The sequence below is a fragment of the Hippopotamus amphibius genome, chromosome 4 (genome assembly GCF_030028045.1).
Source record: "Hippopotamus amphibius kiboko isolate mHipAmp2 chromosome 4, mHipAmp2.hap2, whole genome shotgun sequence".
In the NCBI taxonomy this organism is placed as follows: Eukaryota; Metazoa; Chordata; class Mammalia; order Artiodactyla; family Hippopotamidae; genus Hippopotamus; species Hippopotamus amphibius.
The window spans coordinates 11,028,557-11,043,408 of record NC_080189.1 but is presented as its reverse complement, the minus strand read 5'-3'; the positions used below and the strand labels follow the sequence as shown (position 1 = coordinate 11,043,408).

General features: G+C 36.4%; 1 protein-coding gene across 3 annotated transcripts in view; it reads right to left on the bottom strand.

Annotated features, from left to right (window-relative positions):
• Window positions 1-14,852, bottom strand: part of TPK1 (thiamin pyrophosphokinase 1) — a 347,881-nt gene that overhangs the window by 160,876 nt on the left and 172,153 nt on the right. The gene's annotated exons all lie outside the window — the stretch shown is intronic.

The following is a 14,852-nucleotide window of genomic DNA, read 5'->3' as shown; positions in this document are numbered from 1 at the left end:
ATTATTCCAAAAACCATTCTCAGTAGATTTAAAGATTCTTCTTTAACTTCAAGGTCTCTTTCAATGTGTCAAGCTCAAGCTGTGCTTCATTCATTTATGACTGTCCTACGATGCAGTGGCCAATGAAAATACTAATTTCTCATCATTCAGAAATATATTATGCCCTAAAAGATGTATAAGTCATCTTTACAAGATCATCGACATCCTCACTCTAAAAGAACATTGAAATTTACTATAATGGCCAAGCAAGGATATAAAGTTGACTTAGGCTAACACTCCTAAAAAAGAAGACACAAGAATATGCTAGAGCATCAGGGCTGAGGATATTAGATTGTCACCAAACCAAAAATCACTATACTGAAAGTTCCCTGAGGACAGGAATTACATTTTATTACTGTTTCCAGTGCCTGGCACATCTGCTATATAGTCAGTGTTCATTAAATAATATTCTTGAGGACTAAAAATGTATGCTGGCAAAGGAATAGGAGAGTGTAGCATCTTATTGCTAAATACAGCATATGTGGGACTTCCCTGGTGGCACAGTGGTTAAGAATCTGCCTGCCAATGCAGGGAACATGAGTTCAATCCCTGGTCCGGGAAGATCCCGCATGCTGTGGAGAAACTAAGCCCGTGTGTCATGACTACTGAGCCTGTGCTCTGGAGCACTCAGGCCACACCTACTGAGCCCATGAACTGCAACTACTGAAGCCCAAGCGCCTAGAGCCCATGCTCTGCAACAAGAAAAGCCACTGCACTGAGAAGCCCACACACAGCAATGAAGAGTAGCCCCCGCTAGCCACAACTAGAGAAGAGCCCCCACACAGCAACAAAGACTCAACACAGCCAAAAATAAAATAATTTAAAAATAGAACAAAATATAGCATATATAACAATTGCAAATTATCTTTCTACTGACAATAGAAATAATCACTCCAACAAAAGAAAACAAAATTAAAAAGGCAAATAGAAACAGCAATACAAGAGATGACAACAGATCGTTATTTGCCTTCACCATTATCTTCACAGAATCATCAGAGATCCGCCCGAAAAACCGTAGCTAAAGAGAATCCGAGACATAATATATCTAGTCCCACTACAATATTTTACAGATTAAGACAATAAAAAGAGGTTTAAACTGGCTTGCTAACAACTGGACGGCTAGGCAGTAGTTACCAGCAGGTCATGTCTAGAAATTCAACTTCTTCACTCCCATAAAGCAGGAACAAATTCCTAGATATCTGATAAAACAAGGTCTTATAACATCTCTAAAGTTGGTTCCACAAAATATTACGGAAAAAGCTACTTGAAATGTAAGAGCAGGGCTTGAATAATATCTTACTTTACTTCATCAATTTAAGATGGACACACAGAAAAGTGTAAGTCAGGACATGGAGGCAGATTACCAGCACTGAAAAATCCAGACTGTAAACTAAGAGCCTCTAGAAATTCTAACCAAGGTATTTATCAGCCACCCACAGCTTGTTGGAATTTTCACCAGTTTAAATGATCCTAATCTCGTCTACTGGGAGTAGAAACAGCTCCAACAGTCTCCACACCTAGGAAGGAGACCTGCAGCACAAAACAGGAACCCAACTGCAGTAACAGGCCTTTGGCCAACCAAAGACATTTGCACTGTTTTCTGGGTCTTATGACAACATATTAAGATCTAGAAGAGGAGAAATATAAAACTAAAGGTGAGAAACTATGAAGATTCTGCGGACAAGAAAAATGTATAACAGAAACGCTATAAGGTATCAAGCTATGCTCATACCTATTGATAATTATTGATAATAGAAAATAAGATTCAGTTTCCTGGAGTCATAATCACTGGGCACTGTGAAGATATAAAAGATTTGGCCAATTAAAAAAGTATATCACATTCTAATAAATAGTTTCCAATGTTAGTTTCCTAATAGATATATGTGTATTATACCTTAAAATATACAGGAATTTTCCAAAGTATAAACTACAAAATTCTTTAAAAGTCTTAAGATAGCAATGTGTGAGTGATATTTTTGTTTCAACTACTACTATCTTTGATTTTTCTCAGTTGCCTGATATATATACTTCTTAGGATACAAATTATCATTTTATGAGCCAGCAGGTAGCTCCAATCTTATATTATGCATTTTTCTTGTGTTAATTTTCCTCATACAAATAGAAATTTAAATAATAATTCTAATAAATGGTTCTCTTTATGAATATACCACTTTTTTTCAAACTGGACTATTATTTTTTTAATATTACATTTTATTGATTTTGTTTTATAATAGAATTGGAAAGGAAAAGATTTGGATTGACATCACAAATTTCAGTGTGTGTCAAAAATCAATGCTATTCTGATTTTGTTCTAACTTGAAAAGGATCTTTTGAAGATGAAGAACCACAATGCCCACTCTATCCCCTCCAAATCATACTCACATAAAATGAAAATCAAGGAAAATCAAGTAAGTTAGCACAGCTAGTTTAAAAATTCTGTTCCTGTGTGTTAAACTGACCAGTCTTCCTTATCAAGTCTCTCTCATCCCATAAACTAAAATGAGGAAAAGACACATATAAATTTAATTATAAATTGATTACCAGAGGCACAATCAACTAATTTTTAGGGGCTTACCAGGTGTCTAGTGCTTTACCAAATAATACTGTGTACAGAAGAAGTAGGAATCTACCAGATGCTAATAAGATAGCCCAGTGGGAAATAAAAACATGAATATCACAATTAGTAAATATGTAAAATATAAATAAATGTGTGTGTTTGTGTGTGAGAGAGAAAGACAGACAAGCGGAGGCTCCTTTTCTTCCTCTTTCCATTCAGAGAAATTCCTAGCCACACTTCAGCACTATCCAATAAATGCTTGAAGGAAGGTCAGTCCTTCTAATCAACCTTAAATTGCTCCTTTCTTCTTATCAAGCAGGAGGAATAGTGTAGACATTCAAAATCCCATTTTGACTTTGGGGCTAAGATACACTTTCCAAAACAGAGTCAACTGCAACATACTGCAACATGAGATTCCTACTCACAAAAAAATCGACTGATTAGCTTCTCCTCAGAGGTGTAACTGAAGAACAAAAATTACAATGTTGAGTATTACATCATAATAGAAAATATGTAACAGTAGGTTGAATAATTCACAATGATCAAGGAAATATCATGAATTCATATTAAAATGAGAGGTGCCCTAAAGTTCAGGAAAACAAAATTTTATAGCAAATATTAAAGGTGCAGAAAGATGTAGAAAGTTACAAGTAAGGTAAATTAATCCTACATGAACATCAGATTTGAAGAGACTGAAGACAAGAAAGGAGCAAATTTACCTAAAAAGTACAGAAGTGGTACTTTACGTGAGAGAATGCTCTCATGGAGCAAACTAACCAAAGTGGAACAAATCGCATCACACACACACAGAGGCAAAAATTCATGTCTGGCAAATCCTTGCCTATAGCTTTAGGACCACAGTATCTTCAGGCAGGTGAAGACTCACTGCTCCTTAAGTAAAGGGAAACTGACCTCTGCGTTTCAGTTGCTAAGACAATACCAGCACATACCAAGCAGTTAATAGAAGTTTGATGGGTAGACAAACGATAGATGGATTAAAACCATTTCTCTCCTCATGGAACTAATGGTACATTTATCTAAAATATTAATGTGGATAAATCAGACTAGTCTAACACAGAAAAGTAACTCTGACACTACTTTTTCAGGCATATGTAGGAAACCATGTAACACTTGTTTTAGGGCATGATTAATACTCATTCTGAAAATGTTAACAAATATTAGTGTTTCATAGGGCAATTACATAAATGAAAATGTAACAATACATGAATGTTAACAAAGTGAACATCCAATCAGGGAAAAGTGAAATACAAATGTACTGCTGAGGTTTACAAATGCAGCAGTGTAAGGTATTACATAAATAATTCACAATATTTTTAATGAGCCATAATTTATTTCTTAATAGAAAGAAAAATGGCAAGGAAATAAACTGAATGCCCTGGAATGGTAATGGTTCAGGTCAGTTTCCAAAACTGCCAGTACCTGTAGCTGTAGCAAACACAAAAATATATGCTCTTAATATATGATCCTAATCACAATAAAATCACAAGTCATCTAAAAAGCATAGGTTTATGTTCAGTGTGGTATACTTACACATATTTTAAAAAGAAAAAAGGTTTAAATAAGGGTTATGGCAAATGTTTAACCAAATGATTTTATTATTTAAAAAATTAATAGTCCAGCTTATGAATATTATAATACTTTATTAATGACCAAATAATTATTATTATGTAAATTACATCTACCTTATGACTATTAAAATATTAATCAAAATATTAGCTCTAAGCTCCATGAGGGTACCTACTCTGTCCCTTTGTTCACTACTGCATTTGTAGTACAAGAACCCAACACAGTACATAGCAAGTACTAAGCACTCAATAATGCATAAGGTCATTTATACAAGCCTGAGACGAATCATCACTCTAGACCAGGGATCAGCTAAGTTTTCCTGTAAAGGGCCAGGCAGTAATTCTTTTAGGCTTTGCAGGCCAAAGGGCCTCTGTCCCAAATACTCAGCTCTGCCTTTGTATCATGGAAGCATCTACAGACAAAAAAATAAATGAGTGGGGAAACGGTTGTGTTCCAATAAGACTGAAATGTGAATTTCACATAATTCTTATGTGTTATGAAATATTTTTCTTCTTTTGATTTTTTCCAACCATGTAATACTGTAAAAACCATTCTTAGGTTGCCGGCTATGCAAAAACAGACAGTAGACTAGATTTGGCCTGTGGGCTGTAGTTTATCAACTAATCCCCATTCTAGGCCCACAAATAGTTTTTGTGGTTTTAACCATCAAGCTCTATTCATGTACAAGGAATTTAATATACGGGAAAAGTTTCAGACCTTTAAAAAAAACTCTCTGAACTTTCTTTCCCTCATCTGTAATGGACCTAGTATGCAAACTAAGAGTGCTGTTGAGATGCCCTGTGTTCTGGGCACAGAGATGAACACAGAGCAAATTCTCACCTCAGCACTTCCAATCTCTAGAAACAGATGCTACAGTCACACCACTTCCTCGCATCAAAGATTACTAAAGCAAGCAAAATATTGTTAATATTCCCCATAGAACTTTGTGTGGAGGCTTATAAAACTATTTTTGAATTCACTGACAACTTGTTAGAAATTATTACAAGACAATGACTGTCAATAATCAACCTAATTTCAAAAGATCAATGCAAAAGCCATTAGACTGTCATTCTCAATTACTTAATTTTACTGTTTGCCAATAATTTAACTAATATAGGTTAATGAGTTTTTACATTTAATACATGTAAAACCTATCAGGTTATATTATGCTCACTCTTCTAAAACTCCTTAATTGGAAAGGAAACAAATCCTTTGAAAAAGAAAAATTATATCAACTGTTATTTCATGCACTATATCCAAAGGGAGACTTGGCCTCATTAAAACAAGAGGCAAGTCAGGTGAAAGCATTCCCAAATTTGCTATTAGCTTATTCATTTCAGGTTAAGTGACTTAGTGCCCATTCATCTAGCCAGGACAAGAAAGGACTTGTGAAAATTATCCTGCAAAAATGTTATGGGGCTCTGAGACTTCTACTGTAACTTTACGGACTATGTTTATAAGGTAAGAATTTAGAAGTGTTATTTCCTCCTAAGTTCAACATCCATTTATGATAAAAGCTCTCCAGAAAATGGGCATAGAAGGAAATTACCTCAACATCATAAAAGCCATATATGACAAACCAAAAGCCAACATTGTTCTCAATGGAGAAAAACTGGAAGAATTCCCTCTAAGAACAGGAACAAGACAAGGGTGTCCACTCTCACCACTGTTATTCAACATAGTTTTGGAAGTGTTAGCCACAGCAATCAGAGAAGAAAAAGAAATTAAAGGAATCCAAATTGGAAAAGAAGAGGTAAAATTGTCACTCTTTGCAGATGACATGATATTATATATAGAGAACCCTAAAGACTCTACCAGAAAACTGCTAGCACTCATTGATGAGTTTAGTAAAGTAGCAAGATACAAAATTAATGCACAGAAATCTCTTGCATTCCTATACACTAACAACGGAAGAGCAGAAAGAGAAATTAAGGAAACTCTCCCATTCACCATTGCAACCAAAAGAATCAAATACCTAGGAATAAACCTGCCTAAGGAGGCAAAAGGTCTGTATGCAGAAAACTTTAAGACACTGATGAAAGAAATCAAAGATGACATAAACAGATGGAGGGATATACCATGTTCCTGGATTGGAAGAATCAACATCGTGAAAATGACTGTACTACCCAAAGCAATTTACAGATTTAATGCAATCCCGATCAGATTACCAATGGCATTTTTCACAGAACTAGAGCAAGAAATCTTACGATTTGTATGGAAACGCAAAAGACCCCGAATAGCCAAAGCAATCTTGAGAAGGAAAAATGGTGTTGGTGGAATCAGGCTTCCTGACTTCAAACTATACTACAAGGCCATAGTGATCAAGACAGTATGGTACTGGCACAAAAATAGAAAGGAAGATCAATGGAACAGAATAGAGAACTCAGAAGTAAGCCCAAACACATATGGGCACCTTATCTTTGACAAAGGAGGCACGAGTATACAATGGAAAAAAGACAGCCTCTTCAATAAGTGGTGCTGGGAAAATTGGACAGCAACATGTAAAAGAATGAAATTAGAACACTTCCTAACACCATACACAAAAATAAACTCCAAATGGATTAAAGACCTACATATAAGGCCAGACACTATCAAACTCCTAGAGGAAAACATAGGCAGAACACTCTTTGACATACATCAAAGCAACATCCTTTTTGACCCACCTCCTAGAATCATGGAAATAAAATCAAGAATAAACAAATGGGACCTCATGAAACTTAAAAGCTTTTGCACAGCAAAAGAAACCATAAACAAGACTAAAAGGCAACCCTCAGAATGGGAAAAAATAATTGCCTATGAAACAACGGACAAAGGATTAACCTCCAAAATATACAAGCAGCTCATGCAGCTGAATACCAAAAAAGCAAATAACCCAATCCACAAATGGGCAGAAGACCTAAATAGACACTTCTCCAAAGAAGACATACAGATGGCCAACAAACACATGAAAAGATGCTCAACATCACTCATCATCAGAGAAATGCAAGTCAAAGCCACCATGAGGTATCACCTCACACCAATCAGAATGGCCATCATCACAAAGTCTGGAAACAACAAATGTTGGAGAGGGTGTGGAGAAAAGGGAACTCTCCTGCACTGTTGGTGGGAGTGTAAGTTGGTACAGCCACTATGGAAAACAGTTTGGAGGTTCCTTAAAAAACTACAAATAGAACTACCATATGATCCAGTCATCCCACTCCTGGGCATATACCCAAAGAAAACCATAATCCCAAAAGAAACTTGTACCATAATGTTTATTGCAGCACTCTTTACAATAGCCAGGACATGGAAGCAACCTAAATGCCCATCAACAAATGAATGGATACAGAAGATGTGGCATATATATACAATGGAATATTACTCAGCTATCAAAAGGGATGAGATGGAGCTATATGTAATGAGGTGGATAGAACTACAATCTGTCATACAGAGTGAAGTAAGTCAGAAAGAGAAAGACAAATATTGTATGCTAACTCACATATACGGAATCTAAAAATGGTACTGATGAACTCAGTGACAAGAACAGGGAAGCAGATACAGGGAATGGACTGGAGAACTCGAGGTATGGGAGGGGGCGGGGGGTGAAGGGGAAACTGAGAAGAAGCGGGAGAGTAGTACAGACATATATATACTACCAACTGTAAAATAGTCAGTGGGAAGTTGTTGTATAACAAAGGGAGTCCAACTCGAGGATGGAAGATGCCTTAGAGGACTGGGGCAGGGAGGGTGGGGGGGAATCGAGGTGGGGGCGTCAAGGAAGGGAGGGAATATGGGGATATGTGTATAAAAACAGTTGATTGAACCTGGTGTACCCCCAAAAAAAATAAAATTAAATTAAAAAAAAAAAAAAAAAAAAAGAATGAAATCAGAACACTTCCTAACACCATACACAAAAATCAACTCCAAATGGATTAAAGACCTACATGTAAGGCCAGACACTATAAAACTCCACGAGGAAAACATAGGCAGAACACTCTATGACATACATCAAAGCAACATCCTTTTTGACCCACCTCCTAGAATCATGGAAATAAAATCAAGAATAAATGAATGGGACCTCATGAAACTTAAAAGCTTTTGCACAGCAAAAGAAACCATAAACAAGACTAAAAGGCAACCCTCAGAATGGGAAAAAATAATTGCCTATGAAACAACGGACAAAGGATTAACCTCCAAAATATACAAGCAGCTCATGCAGCTTCATACCAAAAAAGCAAATAACCCAATCCACAAATGGACAGAAGACCTAAATAGACATTTCTCCAAAGAAGACATACAGATGGCCAACAAACACAGGAAAAGATGCTCAACATCACTCATCATCAGAAAAATGCAAGTCAAAGCCACAATGAGGTATCACCTCACACCAATCAGAATGGCCATCATCACAAAGTCTGGAAACAACAAATGTTGGAGAGGGTGTGGAGAAAAGGGAACTCTCCTGCACTGTTGGTGGGACTGTAAGTTGGTATAGCCACTATGGAAAACAATTTGGAGGTTCCTTAAAAAACTACAAATAGAACTACCATATGATCCAGTAATCCCACTCCTGGGCATATACCCAAAGAAAACCATAATCCCAAAAGAAACTTGTACCATAATGTTTATTGCAGCACTCTTTACAATAGCCAGGACATGGAAGCAACCTAAATGCCCATCAACAAATGAATGGATACAGAAGATGTGGCATATATATACAATGGAATATTACTCAGCTATAAAAAGGGATGAGATGGAGCTATATGTAATGAGGTGGATAGAACTACAATCTGTCATACATAGTGAAGTAAGTCAGAAAGAGAAGGACAAATATTGTATGCTAACTCACATATATGGAATCTAAAAATGGTACTGATGAACTCAGTGACAAGAACAAGGAAGCAGATACAGAGAATGGACTGGAGAACTCGAGGTATGGGAGGGGGCGGGGGGTGAAGGGGAAACTGAGAAGAAGCAAGAGAGTAGCACAGACATATATATACTACCAACTGTAAAATAGTCAGTGGGAAGTTGTTGTATAACAAAGGGAGTCCAACTCGAGGATGGAAGATGCCTTAGAGGACTGGGGCAGGGAGGGTGGGGGGGACTCGAGGGGGGGGGGGCGTCAAGGAAGGGAGGGAATATGGGGATATGTGTATAAAAACAGTTGATTGAACCTGGTGTACCCCCAAAAAAATAAAATAAAATAAAAAAACAAAAAAAAAAAAACTTTACGGACTATGTTTATAAGGTAAGAATTTAGAAGTGTTATTTCCTCCTAGGTACCATGCACACCAATTTTAAAAATTTATACATATAGCCTCTCACCTACCAGAATTAATTACAACGTGTATGCAGTTACAAAATCTAAAATGCTTTTCAATAAACTGAGATTTTTTTCCCTAACAACACATAACAATTTTCTGAAAAATCAGATACCCTCAAAAGTATCTTAAAGTTAGAATCTTAAAATTGTGATCTGTTGATAATTAACTATCTTCCTGACTGAATCAGTAACAATAAAAAGTAACATTTGAGTATACATCTTGTTATATATGAGTCACTTTATATGAATTATGTTCTTGAATCTCCAACATAACCTTATAAGGTAAATGTAATTATCACATTTTAATATATGTTACCTGAAGTTCAGGGAGATTAAATCACGTGCCCAAGGTTACACAACTGTTATGAACACATTACGTGATCTGAAACCTATACTCTTAACCTACCATGCTTTGTACTCAACCCTGCTTAATTAAACACTGGGTATTTTGGAAGGTTTAAGCAGGAAAATGCCTTTATAATTTATACTGAACTTTTATTTAGTTGCTTTTCTCCAGTTTTAAATACCTGAAAATCCTTTAGCTTTTAAGCAGACATGACCCCTGCCTGACTCCACTCTGCTTCCATTGTAGCCCAAGGCTTGGAGCCCTGAGAGCACCCACACATCCGAAATGGGCAATGAACACTTAGCTATCCTATCCTCCCTTTCTTCTGCTTTCCCAACTCACTATCTTGTCACTATATTTATCATTATATTTATGACATAATTCACTTTTTTGGCCATTACACATATTGTTCTGATCATTGTCTCTGTGTAGAAGTGTTTATTTCTGGTTATTTTCTTAGAATTCTAAAAATGAAATTACTGGGAAAATTATCACTTTTTTTATGACCCTTGATGGATGTTGCTAGAGTGCCTTCTAGGAAGGCTGCAAACATGAACATTCCTACTGGTGTTTGAGGGTGAAAAAAAAATTTCTTCTTTCAAAACATAAGTAATAGTAGGAAAGATAATTTCATCATGAATTTCTTACTGTGAATTAATTTACTTACTGTACTTCCTTCTTAATCACAAACAGATCAGTTTCATTAAGGAAAAGATGACTTTCATTGGAGAGGAGGGGAAAAGAAAGTTAAGATAATTTTGCAGTGTGAAGCAGGGTTGGGACTGGAAGTGGTTCACTCAACAGAGGACTAAGGAGCTTAAGGACAGTATGAAAAAAAAGGACACTTCTGGGAGGGGAAATAGATGTCAATCAAGGGTAAAGACAGGGAGGCAAGAAGATGTCAAAGATCACCTTTCAAGTTAGCTCGTGAAGTATAACTTACTATCCCATCACATTAGAATATTGATACTTGTATAATTTACTATCCCATCACATTAGAATATTGATACTTTTTTTAAATAAGCAATGATAAAAAGAGCTTTATGGGGTCTTAAAATTCTAGCTCCCATCCACTTTATTTCCCCCATCTATTGCTGAAGTAGCCTTTCTTCTTGTATGTTAGCATACACTTCAAAATATTTAGGGAGATATACTCAGGAGTGTTAAAAAACTGAATATGTTACATTTTAATAATGAGGTTCCATAATCTTTTATTAAACTGGATTGACCAGAACTCTGTAGTAAGAAACTGCCTGCCAGATTAACAGCACAGCAGGCATAAAGCAAAATGACTTACACTCTGAATAATCAAAGAGAGAGATCTAAAATTAGCCCAAACTTGCTCTCAAATTTGCTAAGAAGGGGAATAGTTACATAAAGCCAATTGGTATCTAAAGGATCCATGTTCCTTGACACAGGTATGAAAATTGTCTTTGTACTCTGTAGAGATGTAATCACAAAGTAACCATTTCCCACTTTCCTCTTTATTGTATACAGCATACTATGGTAGATTGCTACTTCAGTTGTATTTACCAGACTTCTAAAAACATTTCTACTTTTCAAACTAAAAAGCTTTCTTTAAATTATCAAATGACAGCTAACGAGTAACAACTTCTTCAGCAAGAATGTCACAAGATTAAATTCTTAAAAACTCTAAGTAACAAGTTGCCTAATATAATCGAGTGCTCTCTTTCTGTTTTTCTAGATGGTGTATAAAGAAGAGAATAAATGTAATTTAACTTTGGAGCAATTCTCCATTCAATCCCAAACATAAAGAGACATTCTAATCTGCTATAATCTTCACTGCCCTGGGAGCTGTAAAATAACCTTTCCTTTCAACATGGCATTGAACAAAAACTTCACGCGTTTCAAACAAGAAAGCCATCACTTCTATTAATAGAAGTCAAAAGTCATTTTAAAGCAGCCCAGGGTCTCAAATGATGGCTTTCTTCCTAAAAGCAGAGCCAGAGTTCCCAGTGGAACAGGGTGCCCCAGAAGATTTAACAAAGCAAGCTCGATAATGCTTTTTTAAACGCCTGCTTGCCTCCTTGGCCTTTGGATTAACACCTGGAGGACTCTAATGGTAAACAGTTCCATACACTGATAAGCAAACAACTTTCCGCAACAGTGGCTAAATTATTTGTGCAAACAATGTGGTTTATGCTGAGCACCTGCCTTTTTTTTTTTTTTTTTTTTTTTTTTTTTTTTTTTTTTTGCCCCCAGTAAAATTTTGGGCACTGAGTTTCAAGTGAGCTTCCCTGGTGACAACGCATCACACTTGTTCCAATTTGATTAAGCGCATCCTATGTGATTCCACTGGGAAAGGACTCTTGCGACTCATTTTCTCCAGAATTTGCCCCCAAGTGCCTTTTCCCTTTGCTGATTCTGCTTCCCAGCCTCTCACTGTAATAAATCACAGCTGTGAATATGACTATATGCTGAGTCCCGAGAGTCCTCTAGTGAATTACGGGACGTGGAGATGGTCTTGGGAATCCTCAAAACAAAGAACTAGAGATTCTTCCTCTGTTAGGATGCTTGCATAAGCTTCTCTTTTATAATGTTCCTGTAAGCATCTAGACCCAGAGATCCGGACTTGTCCTTCACACCCACTACAAATATGCCAGAATGGAACTGCGCTCCCCCCCCACACACACCCCACACCGCCAACAGCGCTCTCTGTGAAGTCTCCTCATAAAAGCGAGGATGTGGGTGGGGTAGCAATGGGAGCACTGAAGGAATCCTGGGTGGGGGTTCTTGCTCCACTGCTCAGAGCTAAATAAGCAGAAACAGAAAAGGAAAACTGAATACCCACAAACAAAAGGAGGCCACAGGGCTTCCTCAGCACATGAAACTGATCCTCACTTTACTTTGAGAAAACTCTCTCCGTTCAACTAGAGGATTATGGCATAATGGCTAGAAAAGAACATGGATTCTGGAGCCAGAATGCCTGTTTAGATCCTACATAAACCATTTCCTAGCTGTGTAAGCTTGGGCAAGTGACTCAACCTCTTTGTGCTTCCATATTCATCTGTAAAATGTAGGTAACAGTTTCAACCTAATAAAACTTGATGCAAGAATAAAATGAATTTATACATATAAAAGTGTTTGCTATATTGTAAGCACTTTAAAGTAATTGTTGGCCATTACTATTTTCAAGGTTCTGTTGATCCTTTCTCGCACCAATTTTTAAAAGTAGAGAAAACCTGAAACAGTATAACAAACTTATAAGCATCCAAATACATAATATATAATATATATTATATATAAGCCTGTTGGAAACCAATATATTACATTAACTGTTGGTGGGAAAAGGGTAGTTTTTCAATGGTCAAACTCACTTGAGAAGTATAATACTGAGGTAAACAAAGTTAAAATTTTGGCAGACAGTTAAAATGATACTGTGCATGGTGAATTTCCAAGAGGGACATAGAGAATGTCAAATTACACAAACTCATTTGATCAAAGATATCTTTTTTATACCAAGTATCTAGAAGAAGGATTAGACACCTGAGTCATATAAACTTGCACAAGAACCTACTAATTATGAGGAATCCAGAATGAATGACCAAGACTTCAGGTTATGGGAGACCACATATTAATAGGGATAAGGAAGAAAATTATGATAAAATTGTTTAGATCAAGCTCCGCAAGAAAAGAACAAAGGAAGGAATACCCAACAGCTACAGGCAGGGAACCATGGGGGAGGACTGATGAGTAGGGGGTTCCATGAGCCAGATGAATGAGGGAAGAGAAACAGTCACATAGGCCCCAGAGATCAGAGTTAAAAGGAGACAGACTGGGCTGGCCCAGGAGTCACAAGGAGGCCCTTGGGAGGGCTTAAAAATTTAAAGGGCATAGGCTCCCCCTTCTTAAATGCCTTAAGTATGTTAAACAAATTCAAACAAAACAGGCTTTGAAAAATACAGACAACTTGAGGCAAGCATAAGAATGAAGGTGTATTCAAGAGACAGTTTCACATAATGTCCTCTGCCTGTCTCATCATTCCCTTGCTGAGATGCTAATAAAGGTAAGCCAGTCAGTTTCAAGCACCTAAAGTGAAGAACCTGTCATTCGGTTGTCAATGGAAACTGCCTGTCTATAATTCCCTTAACAAAGCCTTTATAGCTCAGCATATGTTAATTAGTCTTAAAGCTTAAGCCTAAGAATTCACTACACTCAGGGGATGGGGGTGGGGGTGTGGGGGTGTGTGTGTGTGTTTCATTTTAAAAAGTATACCAATACATGGAGTTGAGCTTTATATATTTATACAGTTTCCTCTGTTTGGCATAAGAGTCAAACTTGCTAATATTTTACAATTTCTCACAGTCCAGTTTGCCATTTTCTCTAAATTAATTGATTTTTAGCATATCTGAAAGTTGTTGCCATGTGGTTGGGCAGAAATGGAAAAGAGACACAGCTAAAAGGAGAAAATAATTAGATATATGAGATGAGGCAGAGCAGTGCAGATGTTTTTAACTGAAGATTAAAAACATTTGTAGAGATTCTGTTAAATTTAAATAGAATTGAAGCCAAGGCATTGTCAAACTCAAAAGGATATTATAATTGATTTTGATTATGAACGAAATATAGGTTCATAAATTGTATACTTATGGAAACAAAATGATTAGAAATCTTTTTAAAAGCAATGTTATGGAGGACAGTTATTAAAAGGCTCTTAACAATTTTAGAAAGTAAAACAAAATACTACCACTTTACATTAAAATAGATCTTTTAACGCTTCAAGAGGTCTTTCACAGGTATAACATTATTTGATCATTATTACAAATATGAGAAAGCCAGGGCTATATAGCACGATTTAATATGTATGCCTTGGTAAGAAAGACATCCATACATGCAAACTAACAACTCAAAAAATAATTTGCACAGTTAGTTCATGAAAACATTATCACTTCATTATTTATAAAAATGTAAAAACTAAAAGGCACACTACTAGTAGCCAAGATTAAGTATTAGTTATTTAATATCTTTGCCTAAGTAACATACCTAGCTATACCTTC